Source organism: Podarcis cretensis, assembly GCF_951804945.1.
Source record: "Podarcis cretensis genome assembly, chromosome: 7".
In the NCBI taxonomy this organism is placed as follows: Eukaryota; Metazoa; Chordata; class Lepidosauria; order Squamata; family Lacertidae; genus Podarcis; species Podarcis cretensis.
In genome coordinates this window covers 89,609,197-89,626,673 of record NC_137176.1, presented here as the reverse complement: position 1 = coordinate 89,626,673, position 17,477 = coordinate 89,609,197, and the positions used below count along the sequence as shown (strand labels likewise).

Below are 17,477 nucleotides of genomic sequence, written 5' to 3'. Positions count from 1 at the left end.
CATCATTTCTGTGGTATCCATAGTTTCTAATGTGCCGCAGTGAGCATCATAGAATTATGAGTAGAACGTCCCTCCCACAATTTCTTTTATACTAAGCCGTTGCTTTTCACTGAAATCACCATCCAGTTCTTTATGGCAACCTGATCTGCACTGGCGGTCAGAGCGCAGAGTTTTCTCCGCAAACAGATAGCCAGCAACACTGCCCCTTTTCATGCCCAAATGCCAGCTAGCGGCATTTGGGAATGGGTTCCTACAGCCCCATGTCTGAGCCACAGTAGTGTTGACTCTGTGTGCTACCCCTCATGCTAACTGTGGGTGCAAGTTATTTCTGGGAAGGCTTGTAAATTTGTGAGCCAGACTCCGAGGGTGCCTTTCCTTTCCTTATCTCCTGGCGAAGACATCCCACAAAGCCCTGCCTTTTCTCTACTCCCTGTGCTGCCTCCATGGAGTAAGACATATTTGCAGTCATCCGGTCATTTTCTGATCAAAGCCGGAGGAAGTGAGGGGAGGGGGAGATTTCAAAAGGCACCAGCAGGGAGGGTAAAATAGCCTCCCTCTGGTATAATTCCGATAACAACACAGAGGGAGGAAAAGGGAAAAGGGAAAACATACACTTGAAGAAGAAGAAAAGGATCTTTCATTTTCTCCCACTGAGGTAGCCAATTTAAATTTTCATAAAGGAAGCGCTGATGTGTGTCTTTGTGAGATGAAGTGCCCAATCAGGCAGCCCTCTGAGTTAAACTACTGTCATTTCCCTCCCTCCCTTAAAGTGGGTTCCTTTAAGAATCAGGAAAGATTATCTCAGTATAATCAAAATAATACAAAATCCTCACTTTTGGACTGGCTGTAAAGCAATTTTCAGGCTTCGGAAATGAAGCTGAAGTGAGCACAGAAAGAAACTTAATTTATTGTTAGCATGTGTGCTGGAAATTTCACTCCCCCCATTTTCTCTGGGGGAAGAGACATTTCTCTACAAATCTGTGTCATCTGTCATAAGGGTGGCGTATGTAAGAAGATCAAACCTATCCATTCTTAAGGAAATCAGCCCTGAGTGCTCACTGGAAGGACAGATCCTGAAGCTGAGGCTCCAAGACTTTGGCCACCTCATAAGAAGAGAAGACTCCCTGGAAAAGACCCTGATGTTGGGAAAGATGGAGGGCACAAGGAGAAGGGGACAACAGAGGATGAGATGGTTGGACAGTGTTCTCGAAGCTACCAGCATGAGTTTGACCAAGCTGCGGGAGGCAGTGGAAGACAGGAGGGCCTGGTGTGCTCTGGTCCAGGGGTCCCCGAAGAGTCGGACACAACTAAACGACTAAACAACAGCAATGTTACAAAGACTCGAGGGAAGTTTTCACCAACTGGGTGCTCCTCCAAATGGTTTCGCTACAAGACCCAACAGCCCCAGACATGCTGCCTGGGGTTGATGGGAGTTGTAGTCCAAAACTTCTGGAGGTCTCCAGGTTGGTGAAAACTGTGCTGGGGTAAAGCCCTGCCAGGCAACGTTGCAGGATATATATCCACAAACACACCTGTCTGCCAGCAGGTGTCTCAAGTCCATCACTCCACAAGCCCGGGAGACTTAGCATATAGATGAACATGTTAACCCAACAAGACCCCCACCGTAGACCCAGCCAACTGAAATGCCCTTGTTCACAGCATCAGCAGCCAATCATGGGGCCTTGTCCAATCAGGGATCAGGACTGTGTCGCATGCCCACATGCCTCTGTATATAAAAACTTTAGATTGTCGCCAGCTCCTATTGCTACAATGTCAGAGTTTTCTACTTAATTGGTAAGCTATTTTCAAGCGAAACAAAGCCCAGTCTTAAAGCCAGAGGGTGGGGGAGAAAGTTCAGCAGATCTCCTAGAGAGCTGTGAAGAACACTAGTTAATCTTGCAAAGGCTCGCGCTGAAGCAAATTCCAGCATAGTTAGGGGTTCTGGGATGAAAGCCAGGGACTTTTCCTGATGTTCACAGAGATTGGCTGGTTCATGCTTAATTTTGAGGTATTTTGTACATGTTGTTTTTGTTAAAAGTACACTTGCATTGTTGTGAGCCACCTTGGGATCAGTGTTTGAGGGTGGAAGAGAATTTTTTTTAAAAAATAAAAAAAATAAAACCGGGAAGGCCAGATCCTGTCCTGGCATCCCAGGAAATGCATAGGCTGTGCTAGATACAATGGGACTGCAGAACCAAAATGTCCCATGGAACATTAGAGATTGCAGTGGAGTGCATGGAGTTCCCTGAAGTGGTACCCATGGGAAAGAACTCCCACCATCCCCAGGACAGCTGCAGATTTCTGCAAGAACCATGAAGATCTCAATGGAGCTCTCCTTCACAGAGCCTCTTCCTATGTGAGCTTTCCCTCTGCATACCACTTAAGGTCTTTCCTCAAATCTTGACATGTTGTAAGCCACCTTGAGCATGATTTTAGGTATGGAAAGGTGGAATACAAATAAAATAGTGATGAGAATTGTGGTGATGAGAATCAAGAGAGCTTATGGACACCAGAGATGGGAGTTACATGAAGGCAAGGTTATGAAAGAAGGTCTCTCCTGGAGAACTGGTCCTTGAGGAGAAGGAAGATTTCTTGGCAAGGAAATATTGGGAAGGGTCATCACTCAAATGTCTGCATCGCAGCTTCATTGCATGCAGAAGGTCCCAGATTCAATCCCTAGCATCTCCTGGTAGGAGAACCTCACCATCTGTGTAGACAACACTGAGCTAGATGGACCAATGGTCTGACTCAATATAAGGTGGCTTCCTATAAGAGATAGAGGAGATGTTCCAGCAAGATACAGCAAATGCAGAGATCTGAGTGGGATGATAAATGAATCTGTGCTGAGAAGAGGTTAGGAGAGCATCAAGAACGTCTCTACTGAATTGATTCACATAGGCACAAACACTCCTATATCTAAACATTCAGTGACTCAGGAATGGAGCAGAGGAAGTCAGCCTAGACTTTCTGGAGGAGAAAGTCTACAGTGCTCTATAAACTGACCCACCCTGCAACTGCTTCATCTCCTAGTAGCACCTTTTCTTCTGCATTATTCATCTCTGGGCACTTCCAGACTGTCACTATTTTCTGTGTAGGATTCAGTCATGTGCATGCCGAGGCCCCGATACTACCCCATTTCCTAGGTTAAATAACCAGACAAATGTAAAATTGAGATAAGTAGTATTACACCCATTTTATAGATGGGGAAGACAGAGGCTGGGAGCAGGGAAGGAGTTGGACTAGATAACTCTTGGGTCCCTTTCAACTCTACAGTTCTATGATTCTATGAGTCTCACTGAAAAGGTGGCAACTCTCTTTAGTTTTCTCTGCAGCCCCATGCATCCTGCTCAAGAGATGCCCAATTGAAAAGTAAGCACTGGGCTTTACAACGTTCCTTAAACAAATGCAGAGGCATGATCTAAATCAGGCTTCCTCAGCCTGGCCCTCCAGATGTTTTGAGACTACAATTCCCATCATCCCTGACCACTAGTCCTGCTAGCTAGGGATCATGGGAGGTGTAGGTCAAAAACACCTGGAGGACCGAGGTTGAGGAAGCCTGATCTAAATATAAAAATAGCTGCAAGTGGCCAGTGGCAAAAGAGGAGAGGGGCTCCTGTACATTTAATAAAGTGTTGGAAATGTGATTCAGCTTGCATGATGAGCCATACTTGATGGAATCCCCTGCCCTACACAATAACTAAAGGGGCAGAAGTCCTCTCCTCTTTTGAATCTGATCCATCTGACATGAGCTGCCATGCCTTTTATCGGCTTTGGTTTGACCCTAACATTTTAGTTTGAGGCTTTTGTGTGTATAAGGAGGGTTTAGACATCTAGGTCAAAAAGTCAGAGCTGTTTTAGACTGGGAAGGGAATATACCACCTTTTGACTTGCTTGCATCACTGCCTTCCTTGTGCCTCAAGCCCTCCTCCTGTGAGAGGGGAGAGAAACCAAAGTGAGTGAAAAACAGCTCTTTATATTCCTTCCACATCCCGGGAAACAAAAGGGGCTGGGAGGAGAACATTTCCCCCTGCTCGGTAAACACTACTTTGTTCCACCAAATCAACAGCCTGCCTCATCCATCTACTACAGTGGGTTTTCTGCAGGGTAATTAATTTGTCATTAGAATGGATCCACAGTCAGGTGAATGTGCTCAAATCTCACCAAAGCACTGGTGCAACAGCCTTGCTCAACCTCCAGATGTTTTGGACTACAGTGGTACCTCGGGTTACAGACGCTTCAGGTTACAGATGCTTCAGCTTACAGACTCCGCTAACCCAGAAATAGTGCCTCAGGTTGAGAACTTTGCTTCAGGATGAGAACAGAAACCACGCAGCGGTGGCATGGTGGCAGAAGGAGGCATTAGCTAAAGTGGTACCTCAGGTTAAGAACAGTTTCAGGTTAAGAACAAACCTCCAGAACGAATTAAGTTCTTAACCTGAGGTACCACTGTATAGCTGCCATCAGCTCTGGCTAAAACGACCATTCTGATGCTGGGACTGGAGAAAGCCCAGCTGATTTGTATTCCAAAACATCAGGAGGACACCAGGTTGAGAAAGACTGTGCTAGACCATTGCTAGCTTAGCATCGCTATTGCTGGGGGGCACGTAACCAAGGTCACATCACATATACATGTAAAGCCCTCTTATACCATGGTTTGCCTCTAACTCCCATCAGCCCCAGCCAGCTCGGCCAATGGTCAGGGATGATGGGAGCTGCTGGTCAAGAACATCTGGATTATAACCCTGGTCTCCCAGGTCCTAGTCCAAACCTCTAACCACTACACCCCACTGACACTCATGAGGGAGGGGAAACTTTCATAAAAGAAAGTGGACTGTCCCTAGAAAATAGGGACAATTTGGTTATATGTAGCAGCCATTTTCCCAGTAGTGATGTATGGAAGTGAAAGCTGGACCATAAAGAAGGCTGATCGCCGAAGAATTGATGCTTTTGAATTATGGTGCTGGAGGAGACTCTTGAGAGTCCCATGGACTGCAAGAAGATCAAACGTATCCATTCTTAAGGAAATCAGCCCTGAGTGCTCACTGGAAGGACAGATCGTGAAGCTGAGGCTCCAAGACTTTGGCCACCTCATGAGAAGACAAGACTCCCTGGAAAAGACCCTGGTGTTGGGAAAGATGGAGGGCACAAGGAGAAGGGGACGACAGAAGACGAGATGGTTGGATAGTGTTCTCAAAGCTACCAGCATGAGTTTGACCAAACTGCGGGAGGCAGTGGAAGACAGAAGTTCCTGGCATGCTCTGGTCCAGGGGGTCACGAAGAGTCAGACACGACTAAACAACAACAACAAAAGTAGCCATTATTGATGGATGAATGCCTCATAATAACTAGTAATTTTGCCTGATACACCTTTAGGCTGCAATACTATACCCAGTTACCCAGAGTAAGACCCATTGAGTTCAATGAGTCTTACTCCTGAGTAGACACATAAAGGATTGAGCAGTTAAACTTCCCACAGCCAGCTTGTCAAGGATCCAGTCCTCTTAGTTCTGATTAAACAGACTTTGGATTGTCACATGATTAGACACAAATGCTGAATGCATTTCTGAGAAATGGCCTTTGAATTATAATGGGTAAGTTGCAGTTTCTGAAAGAGGTGTTAAAAAATGTTTAGACTGAACCACACTTCATGCATTTTTATGGAAAAAATAAGTTAGGCCAGTTAAAGATAAATAAATAGTTGGCATTACTAATGCGGCTGTTATTTCTGTGTGGCATAATCAATTCATTTTCTGCTTATTCCGACCCATAAAAAGAGACTTGGTGGACCAGACCAAAAGTTGTCTATCAATTCTGGTAATCAGTTCCCAGTAGGGACCAGTTAGATGCTCCTGGGAAGTTCGTGAGCAAAGCATGGACCTTGGCAACTTGTTTCTCACCAGCACCAGTTATTCAGTGATACACTACCCTGGAACATTCAGATTCCATTCGAAGGATCGTCATAAAAGCTTATAGCTCCATACCCTACAAACACGTCTGTTCCTTTTTTAAAGGATTAGGCCTGTCTTAGGGCCCAGCTGCACTATACATTTAAAGCAGCATCATACCACGTTCAATAGCCAAGGCTTTCTCCCAAAGAATCCTGGGAAATGACGTTTAAGAGGGCTGAAGATTGTTAGGAGACCCCTGTTCCCTTCACAGAGCTACAGTTCCAAGAAAGGTGGATTGAAAACTGCAACTTAGTGAAGGGACTAAGGCAGGCATAGGCAAACTCGGCCGTCCAGATGTTTTGGGACTAGAACTCCCATCATCCCTAGCTAACAGGGCCAGTGGTCAGGGATGATGGGAGCTGTAGTCCCAAAACATTTGGATGGCTGAGTTTGCCTATGCCTGGATTAAGGATTCTTTGGGGGAAGACATGTCTGTCTAAGTGGTAAGATACTGCTTAATAAGTGTAGTGCAGGTGGGACCTGAGTTCCTTCAAGACCCTACTTAAAGAGAACTCTTCGGATAAGGTCACAGATGTGTCCTCAACTGCCACAGAGGACAGGACGACTTAGGTCTGGCAGGCTTACATTGTAGGAAGGTGGATTTTGGCTGAACGTTAGGAGAAACCTCTTGATCAGCTTTCCCCTGCTTAGCTGGAGCTGGTAGGAGCTGTGTTCCAAAACCCCTGGTGGACACCAGGTTGAGGAATGTTGCTCTCAATGGTAAGATGGTGGGCCAATTACCTGGATGGTTGGTGGGATTTCCCTCCTGGGGAATCTGCAAGCACAGGCTAGCAGCCATCTGAAGGCGATGTTCCAATTCTGGGTTTCTTAGATTGAGTAGGGTTTGGGCTAGATGGATCAAAAGGCCAACGTTCTGGTCACTACAGAAATATCATATATACCCCTCACGTGCCATAACAGCTTCCAAATATAAAAACGACTATGAAGTATCTACATATAATTAAAATAAGCGGTTAGAAAATTCCATCAAAACATTGAAAACATCCATAATTAAAATGTGCATTAAAATCAAAACAATTAAAAGAGCTATTAAAGCAATTAGATCAGGAAGCTTGCATTCAGGGAAATGTCTGCCTAAACAGGTGTGTTTTCAGGAGCCAGCAGAATGCCAGTACTGATGGCACCTCTCATTTTTCACCAGGGAGGGCATTCCATGACACGGGAACTACCAGTGAAAAAGCCTGCCTCCATGTTACCATTTTTATGCTTCTAGAAAAACCCACATTTTCCTTGAAGCCCTGGGCATAATCCCTTAGCCCCAATATTCCACTGTAAGTAGCACTGAGTACACACACTGAAATAAACACAAACTCTCCCTCTTTGCCCAGACCTTCGGCTTCCTCCATTTCCTCTGTCAAATGTTTGATGCTAATCCTCTTGGGACAGGGATGGATCCGCCTTCTTCTATGTTGCAAGACAATTTGCACATATCAATGGTGCTATATAAAACCTCAATTGTGAACATTATCTCAGGAATCTGTACAACAATAACCAGGGCATGTGGACTAGGAAATATTGGCTTTTCTAAAAGCTACTTAAACTGTGTGTGTTTTTTTTAATATTCTATTTTAAAGAAATTAAATAGTGTCTTAAGGGACGCGGGTGGCACTGTGGGTTAAACCACAGAGCCTAGGACTTGCCGATCAGAAGGTTGGCGGTTTGAATCCCAACGACAGGGTGAGCTCCCGTTGCTCAGTCCCTGCTTCTGCCAACCTAGCAGTTTGAAAAGCACGTCAAAAGTTCAAGTAGATCAATAGGTACCGCTCTGGCGGGAAGGTAAATGGCATTTCCATGCACTGCTCTGATGCACCAGAAGCAGCTTAGTCATGCTGGCCACATGACCCGGAAACTGTACTCCGGCTTCCTTGGCCAATAAAGCAAGATGAGCGCCGCAACCCCAGAGTTGTCCGCGACTGAACCTAATGGGGTCTGTTTACCTTTACCTAAATACTGTCTTGGTCTCCATCAGGAACCAGCAGAGCCCACAACAGGCTTACCCAACCTGGTACCCTCCAGGATTTCGGGGACTACACCTATCACCCCTGGTCTTTGACCATGTTGGCTGGGAATGATGAAAGTTTTAGTCTAACAAAGTATGGAAGTAGCTAGAGGTAGGTAGCTGTGTTGGTCTGCCGTAGTCGAAACAAAATAAAAAAAATTCCTTCCAGTAGCACCCCCTAAGTTGCTAGAAGGATTTTTTCTATTTTGTTTTAAAGTATGGAAGGTTGCTCTAGAAGGAGATTGCTCTTGATCACTCATCATTGGAGTTAAATTCGCACACTCTCCTCCCCTCTTCCCCCTATTTATGAACTACTGTATTTTTCGCTCTATAAGACACACCAGACCACAAGATGCACCTAGTTTTTGGAGGAGGAAAACAAGAAAAAAAAAATATTCTGAATCCCAGAAGTCAGAACAGCAAGAGGGATCGCTGTGCAGTGAAAGCAGTGATCCCTCTTGCTGTTCTGGCTTCTGGGATAGCTGTGCAGCCTGCATTCGCTCCATAAGATGCACACACATTTCCCCTTACTTTTTAGGAGGGAAAAGGTGAGTCTTATAGAGCAAAAATTACGTTAATTTGGGGGCAAGAATTAGAACATAAGGAGAGCTGACTGGATCAGCCCAGTGGCCTATCTAGTCCAGCATCCTGTTCTCACTGTGACCAACCAGATGCCCCAATGGAAAATATGCAAGCAGGATTCGAACACAAGACCACGCTCCCTTCTTGTGGTTTCCAGCAACTGCTATTCAGAACTATTGCCGCCTCCAAGAATAGCATTCATACTGACCAGTAGCCATTGGTAGCCCTCTCCTCCACAAATCTGCCTAATCCTATTTTAAAGCCATCTAGGTTGGTGGCCATAGCTGCCTCTTGTGGGAGGGAGTTCCATAGTTGAACTATGTGCCTCACAAAGAAGGAATTTATTTTACCTGTCTTGAATCTTCCAGCATTCGGTTTCATTGAATGCCCATGAGTTCTAATGTTAGGAGAGGAGGGCGAAAACCTTTCTCTATCGACTTTCACTTGGTGTCTGGCTGTTTACCAGAAGGTTGGTGGTTTGAGTCCATCCAGGGATGGCTGTGGACAGGATTCCGGCATTGCAGAGGGGTTGGACTGGATGACCCCGAGATCCCCCCCCCAACTCATTCTCTGGTTCTATATTTTTATGAGCTTCTATCATGTCACCGCTTACATTTCCTCTCTAAACTGAAAAGTCCCAAACGCGGCAACCTTCCTGAAGAGAGTTGTTCCATCCCCTTGATAATTTTAGATGCCCTTTTTCTGAAATACCAGTCAACTGTTTGGCAATGTTTCTCAATGGCAAATATTAGCAGCGCTTCCGTCTCTCTTATGATTGAAGAATAAATCAGGAGGGGAGAGTGCTAGAAAAATGCACGGCGTGGGCAATCGCAAGAAGGGGAAATGACATAAATTGTGCCGCCATGACCACCCCCCAAAAAAATAACAACTGGAGAGGTTTTTCTTAAAGCCAAGTTAAAAAGCAATCAAAACACTAATCTGAACTACTTCGGTACAACACAGTGAGACGGGGGCGAGAAGAGTCAGAGAGTCTTTAATCTTTAACAAACTGATGCTCGCTCAGCATCAGGCAACGCCAGAGGAAAATAGAAATGGCTTATTAAATAGCAACATGGGAGGGAAAAGCTCGAGATGGTGGGGTAAATACAGAAATATCTGCATAGCAAAGGAAGTTGCTCTGTAAGGTCGGAGCCAGCTAAGGAGAAGCACAGATTAATTGCTACTGGGTCTCAGTCGTGGTGTGGTAGTTTTTCCCCCAGTGTTTGCAACACATTCACTAAGAAATGATGGAAGTGCTCCTGAGCATGCACAGAGTTCAGGTTGGTGGGTAACTGCAGAAAGTCCTCACATACAAGGGGCTGGAGGGAAGGGCTGTAGCTCAGTGGCAAATCACTTGCTTTGCATGTACAAAATCCCAGGTTCATTTCCCAGTGGAAAAGGCAGGGCTGCAAAAGGGTCCTGTGTCTGAAATCCTGGGATCCAAGAAGGCAATACTAAGCTCGGTTGAACCAATGGTTTGACTCAGTGTAAGGCTGCCTCTGAGGTTCCTAACCTCTCACAAAGCCTTTCCAGGCAGAGTCAGACCCATCACTTCCCTCCCTAAAATATTAAGTTCTCTCTCTGTGTGTCTCTCTCCTGAATTCATTCCTGAAATTAATTCAGATCCTAGGATCTCGGTTTATCTATGTAAAGCTGAATACAAAGACCTCTGTTTCCCAGTTTGGAGATACGACTTCAATGGAAGTGCAGAGGCAGAAAGATGTCACTTAAATTTCAACATTGCAGCTTCCCGGGTTTGCAGAGATGGAAATATTATGGTGTGGTTGATTTCAAGGGAGGTCGCCCCCTCCTCCTCGGTTTCTGTCTTCCTTTGCCCCATCCGAAACGTTCAGCTCTCCCTTTCCTTTTACAATCATTTTAACTGTACAAAACGGCACCAAATCACTAGTAGCATAGTCAACTTTAAAAGTATCCAAAATAAGACCCTGATAATCTATATTTGGGGAAAGAGCGCCATCTCTCTGTCACTTGGCGAAATCCAAAACCAATTGACTTCAGTTCAGGAGAGCTAGCCATTTCTACCAGTAACCGCATCTCTCTCTCTCTCTCTCTCTCTCTCTCTCTCTCACACACACACACACACACACACACAAATTTAGCAAAATCAGAACAGAATATAAAATCCACTAATCCTACAAGTGCGCATCAGCATTTTCTACTAAAAAGTGCTGTGTGCTTATCTCTGTGTGTGCATCCCTTTTAGTTTTATTTCAGAATCATTTCATTTTCAAAGGCAGAGCAGATATACTGAGAAAAAAGGGGGTGTCTAACTATTCATTTTATGCTATTTTTCAAAAGGCGGCTGGGCAAATGGCAAAGGGAAACTTTAAGGCAAAGGTGTTTTCAGGGAGAGAAATAGAGAGATTGAGGTCTGCTTGGGGAGATGGAGAAATCCTGTGCGTGGCAGACATAGATGGAATAGGCAATATCAAGACTTACAGCCCTAAACATCATTACCAGGGGAAGCTTTAAGTCGTATTAGGTTAAGTGGGATGTACTTCTGAGTATAAACATGCAAAGGTGTAAGAGAGAGATTGTTATGAGTCGATTCTGAAGTGGATAGATGTGGGAATCAGTGAGTAGAGAGAAGGTATCTATGGATGAGCCAAGATATAGATGGGTCTTACAGTCATTCTGTCTATCCCCAGAAGTGCATGAGCAAAATTCTTGAGAGCAGCTTTATAGAACCCATGAATGCTTTTTTTATTTTCTTGCACAAATGGAAAACGCTGTCTGACAAAACTGCTCCTCTCAAATTAGAGAGACAAAATAGTCTGGAGCTCTCAGAATCAGCCCAGCTTTGACAGTGTCAGAATCTTACTCTGTTATTGGACGACTAGAGGGAGCATCATTCAGGGAAGTCCATATTTTATGCCTCAAGCTCTCAGGAGGACTGCCATAAACAAGGGTCTATTTATATTCCACCTTTGATACTTGAGCATAAAGAGAGCTGCGTCTTGGTTACGGTTGGGGTTTTCCACCCCACCTGTTTCACCTCCCATGTTTCGTTCCACATATCACTTCATCCATCAACCAGTTAATTCAGATCCATCTGAATTAATCATATCAATTCCCTCTGGAGCCGTTTGCCTGGCTTAAAAGCACGCCGTGGATCCTGTTATTGGTTCAAGCTTTCAGTCTGAGTGGTAAGCCAGACTGCTGGGCCCTGAATGTAGCAGTAGTGGGGGAAAGACAGGAACAACTCCAATTCATTTTCCTAAGCCTTGATCCTTAGGGTCACGGGTCAAGGAAGACTTGCTTTCTCATTCCAGACCTGGACCCTTTCCAGAATCCGATGTTCTTCAGCTACAGAACAACCATTCCACCTAATACCTAGCCTCAAATTCAACATGCATGGAATTCGCAGGAGAAAATCCATTGACCTGGGAAGGGATCCAACCTTTTGAGCTCTTCGCTTTTAGTGCAAAAATGCATGTGGGCTATACACACTTTGATGTCATACATTTCTCTCCCCACTGTTTAATATCGTTACATGAAGGAAACTGTTAAATCTGAATTCACTTGGCGCAGGATAGTTGGGTTTCTACGAAACACTGCTTTCTTACACAGAGATGTAAATATTATTCCAATTTCTGCTTATCCGTAGATGAGCACCAATGCTGCATTTATTTCCCCTTGCCTCAATTTGATTTGGTCAAATACCTGACCAGGCACATCAAAAACAAACAAAAAAATGTATCATTTATCAATTTCATGTATGCCCTACCTTTTTATCCAAGAAGCTCAATGTGGTGTACATAATTCTCCCCACTAATTTAATCCTTTCAACAACCCTGCAAGGTCACACCCAGTGAACTTCATGGCCCAGTGGGGATTAGAACTCTGATCTCACAGGTCCCAGCCCATTACTCTAACCATTGCACCCCACTGCCTCACCCCACACTTTCCCAAAGTACCCTTTTTCCAACAGAGGCTTCTCTCGAAAGAGGCTGCATTTCGAAAAAGTATGGGCAGACTTTTGAAAGTTGATACTTTACCTTACCTTATAATACTTTACCTTTACCTTTACCTTATAATGTGATCTCATATTTCTCTCTCGGCCCACTCTACCCAATGACACCAATTTCCAATGTAAGGAGAGAGTGCCAAGTCCCTGGGTGCCAAGTCCCTGGGGCCCTGGGTGCCTGAGCACCCACAAATTCCCCGTGACCCTTTGTGAGTGGCCCGGCACCCACAAATTTCAGCGCCAGGGCTATGCACGCTGCATGGCACCCACAGTCCCGGGGCCAAGATGGCACTCCTGGCGGGGAGAGAGGTGGCTTCCACGAGGGAAGAAGTTTCAAAAAGCTCATCGTGACTCCGAGATACATACAGATGCAGGAAAATGCAGAGCGATGGGGTGGAGAGGCAGTCAGAAACGCAACAGCCACATATACGAGGAGAGGGAACAGAGACTCTCCAAAAAGCTCATCCACGCGCGCCCATACCGTTGGCGCAAGGGACATCCGTGGGTCAACCCAACACCCCCACCTTAGGGATAGCTCCAGGGCAATTCTGCTTGGCACAAGGCAGGGATGGACGCCTCGGTTTTCCCGGTACTGTTTCCGTAGAAAACAGGAAAATGTGCGGGGGCTAGCCAAGCTAAGGACCTTTTGTATCGTCCACCTTTGCTGCAGATCTAAACAGCTGGGGGGACGGGGGCACTCAGCTGTGGCTGCACAGATTCAACACCACCCCATCCTACAAACCTCCACCCGAGGCTCTCCGAGACCAGATGGTCCCCCGTGCGTTCCCTTGCTGAAAACTGCTCGGGGTGCGGGTCATGGAGAGGGCAAGATCCCACGTCCGTAATCATTTCGGGGAGTGGGCTTTATTAGCCGGCTGTCAAAACCCTGAAGCCGAAGCAAGCGGGGGATTCACGTCCCGTTGACACTCCGGTAAGGAGCCCGTCAACCCAGTCCGCCGCGGCTCCCAGCGCTCCTTCGGCTTACGCGATTTATGGATCGCGGCAGGCGGCTCTTTCCCTCCCCGCCTTCGCCTAACGCAACGAGCAGCACCACTGCTCCTGTTTCCTGAACTCCACACACCCTCACTTCCTCACCATTATAGTCATGCGGACTAGAACCCTGTGTTTTGAAAGGTGTTTTGGTTTTTTAAGATCCCGTTCCTTTCTCTGCCCGCCCCCCCCCCTTCCTTCCAGGCTGAAACGCAATATATCAACAGGTGTTTTTTTTAAGGGAAGAGAAAGGGGGAAGGAAATCTTGCTTTCGGATTCATGGAAAGGGATTTTGATTCTCTTTCTGTCCCCCGTCACCCGCTCCCTCTGCCGTCAACCTTGACTCTCGATTGGCAAGGAAAGAGCCCGAAAATGTACCCGATGGAGGCGGGGAAGCTGCAGCCTCCGTCTAAAGTGTCTCTCCTTTAAGCAAGACTTAGCCGTATCCATGGAGCTGCCTCATCGCGACGCAGGGAGGTGCGTGGATATTTTCCAATCCGAGTCCTGAAGGATCGTTGGGCTCCGTTTGTTTAATAATAATAATAATAATAATAATAATAATAATAATAATAATACTTTGACCTTGCTGTGATATTCAAATGTGGCCTCTCGGGGCACACCAATCCATCAGACTGGATTTTGGCTAGATCGGGCCAATAACAACAGTGGAATGAGGTACCGGGTGGGGGGCGTCAAACCCTCCCCGCTTATTTTCACTCCAGCAAATAAATAAACCCCACCGCCAACACCTTATTTGGGATTAAGTTCAAGAATCCTCGGCGCTGCCTATAGAGACTGTGCGCCTCTTGATTCCCCCTAGATCCTGATCAGGTGTTTGGGGAAGAACTGGACGTTGCAGGAATGGGACCGAGGGAGACTGTCTCCCACCCCCTCACAAAAAAAAAAAAAAGAAAGGAGAAAGCGCCTGGCAGTGCAGCAGACACAGGAATGAGTACAAGGGGACCCCCTCCTCCTTTTCCTTACCACCACCCCGATTCTCCTTGCTCCTTCGCTTCCCCCCCTCTGCAGAGAAGGGAGCTTGTTTCTTCCCCTGGGGGGAAAGGGGTGTCCGTCCTCCCCCAAAAGCGTGGCACCCTGGGCTCCCCGTGGAGGCATCTCTTTCGCGCGCCTCGTGTTTTTACGCAGAATGGCTCCCCTACCCTCCAAGGAGTCCATAAGTTACGGCTTCCAGCCTGTGCCTCTGGCGGTCAATACGACAACTCGCGAGTAAGAATCGTGGAGCCCGCCAAGATAGGGGGGGAGGTATCTCTCTGGTGGCTTGTCCTGGCTTATCGTCGTCCCCTCCCCCCTTAAAATGTGGTCTCTCAGGGGGGGACTGGGGGGAAAAAGAGGGGGTGGGGAGGAACTTTATGGGTGCGATGCATTTGGGAGATCTGCCCTCCCCCGCCCTAAATCTCTCCCAGTAAATGCCCACAATGATTCAAATAGGCGGCGGGGGCGGTGGTGGTGGTTGGGACGGCTTCAAAACAGCGACCCCCCCCCAGCTTTCCAAGCGGGTGCGAGGGAGAAGTCGACTCCCGCAGGGCGATCCCCGTTCACGTCTACTCGCGAGTAAGCCCCCGCTTAGCTTCTCGAAAGGGACTTTGTTCAACGTGCCTGCGAGATTGCAGCCTCCTAAAGGCGACGTTAAGGGAGACCTTGCCGACAAGACACCCTTCCCCATTATAGACTTGTAGGTTTTCCAGCTTCTCAGACTAAACAGGGTGTTGTTGTGATGTGGTCTGGTGTGGTGTGGTGTGGTCTGGTGTTGTGTGTGTGTGTGTATCTGTGGATTTTGGCGAGGTCCAATAACCTCTCACTGCCGGTCTTTCTCCCGTTCGGTTTAGCTCCAGATCTCCCCATCTATGCAGTTCCAGGCAAGCTGGGCTTTGCGGTGGCAACCGAACCTCTTTCAGCCCCCAAAACTGATCCATTTCACATTCCCTGGCTCTCTCCCTCCCTCTCGTTCCTACAACCTCAGGCAAATATGTCCAGATTTTTTTTTCTTATTCCTTCCCCCCAAAAAAAACAGAAACAAAAACTGTAGTACAGTACTCGTTACCTTCCAAGCCCTTAACAGCAAAAAGGCTAAAGTTCGGATCAGAGGGGTCCAGTATTTGAGAGGCGATGGTGTAGGAACTGAGTGGTTTGACTCAAAAAGACAATAATTCAGTATTTAGGCTCGGCTCCAGATACTAGAAGAAGACCCCCCCAAAAAAGTTGTATCCACTCAGGAAGAATAAATCAACCCCTCTCCAAATACACACAAACCAACTCACACATACATACATATATATTATGTATATAAACCGAAAACTTACCTTTCTAGACCATCCACGAAATTATACCGTTTCCCCCAGCCGGATCAAATTCCAAATGGGAAGCATCCACATATCCAGAAGTAAGAAAATGGCCATTGGCTAATGAGTCAAAAAAGGATTTCGGGGAGAGGGGGGGTGTCGTTTTGCTTCCCCCCCTTCCAACCCACTCTTAAAAACACACACACACACACACCAAACTTTGCTCCAAATTTAAAGTGCACACAGACACACACTCACTCTCTCACACCCCCTTTGGTATTGGGGTACAAAAAAAGAAAATAACTGGAAATGAAATATGATCGCTAATAATGACCGGCGACGGCGGTGATAAAGGGCGCAGGAATCCTGAGCGATGGGAGAATCTCAGTGCCCACTTTGGAGACGGAAGAAAGGAACCCAAGGCGGGATTAGATCCACCAGAAGAGAAGGAAGTCTTCTTGGAACAGCTGAAAGCTTTTGGGGTGCTGCTTTCCTCCCCCCAAAGTCTTCTTTCCCGGGGAGGCCAAAATCCATCCGGTGCCTCAGAAATCCTCTTTTTAATTCCTCCCAGGATCTCTTGCGCTTCCTGCTCTTGGATCCTGGTCTCCGTCTCCTGGTTCTTTCGGTTGTAACTAGACTCGGTCTATGTAGCCAGAGGCTGCATTAAGGATTACATCAGGCTTTTATAAGCTTTCCAGCTCGCACATTAGACAGAGTGAGAGGGAGAGAGGGAAAAGGAGGGAGGGGGAGAGGGAGGGAGGGAGGCAGGGGTGGAGAGAGAGGGGGCTGATAAAAAGGGCTCGCTCTCCCTCGCTATACTGTACACTATAACACACATCTAGCTTTGTAAAAATAAAAATAATAAAAAAAAACAGGCAGCTCCGCGAGGAAAGCCTAGAATAAGCGCCTCATCATTCCATGTGCCCAGATGAGAGGGATCCAGCAAGCAAACGGAGAAAGCTGGCTAGATCAATGGGTCTCTCTCGCTGGGATAACTTTCTCCCGTGGAGAGAGGCTGGGAAGAGGCAAGGAGAGACTGAGAAGCGCTCGGGCTGTTTATGACACATAAATCAACCCGAGCCTCTGGTAATCACGGTGCGCTTAGCCTGGCCAGGTAATACTAATAATAAACCCCGGGAAGATGACTGGCGGGGAAGGAAGCGCGCGCGGCGGCGATGGAGAGGGAGTTCTCTGCAGCCGGAGGCAAGAGATGAGGCGGGGGGGGGGGTGGAAGGTGGCGGTTTGGAGAAGGGAGCAGAGCTGGATTGGGGGCGGATCGAGGGAGCGGCGCAGTGCCGGAGAGGGCGTTGAATGGATGGAGGCAGGTTTGTGGGGGCGCCCGGGTCTCGACACTCTCTCGCCTGCCCGGTAACGTTGGGAAAGGATCGGAGAGGGGAGATTTTACACGGGGGAGGAGAGGGTTTAAAGTGGGAAGAGCGGAGGCCCTCTTCCCTCCTCCTCCGCGAAGGAGAGAGAGAGAAGGAGAAGGAGGAGGAGGAGAGCGCGCGCTGCGCAATGAACGTGGGCACGGAGCTGGAGAGGTGATGGATTGCGCCGGCCGTGCTTTTGGAGAGGTTGACCAGGACGCTAGGGAAGCCTTGGCTGCGGTTTCCCCCCCCCCCTCTCTCTCTCCTCCTTCTCTTTCGAAA

The 17,477-nt window shown here is 47.1% G+C and overlaps 1 protein-coding gene across 5 annotated transcripts in view; it reads right to left on the bottom strand.

Moving 5' to 3' along the window:
• The window catches only part of ADGRB1 (adhesion G protein-coupled receptor B1), a 421,483-nt gene extending 404,457 nt beyond the window's left edge, over positions 1-17,026 (bottom strand). For 2 of the 5 annotated variants that reach the window (XM_079984143.1, XM_079984144.1), the window contains exon 1: positions 15,850-17,022. The gene's annotated coding sequence lies outside the window, so the exon portion shown is untranslated. Of the gene's footprint in view, positions 1-15,849 lie in introns of all 5 variants that reach the window. The other 3 variants (XM_079984142.1, XM_079984141.1, XM_079984145.1) reach the window with 3 other exon arrangements.
• Between the last annotated feature and the right edge of the window lie 451 nt (positions 17,027-17,477).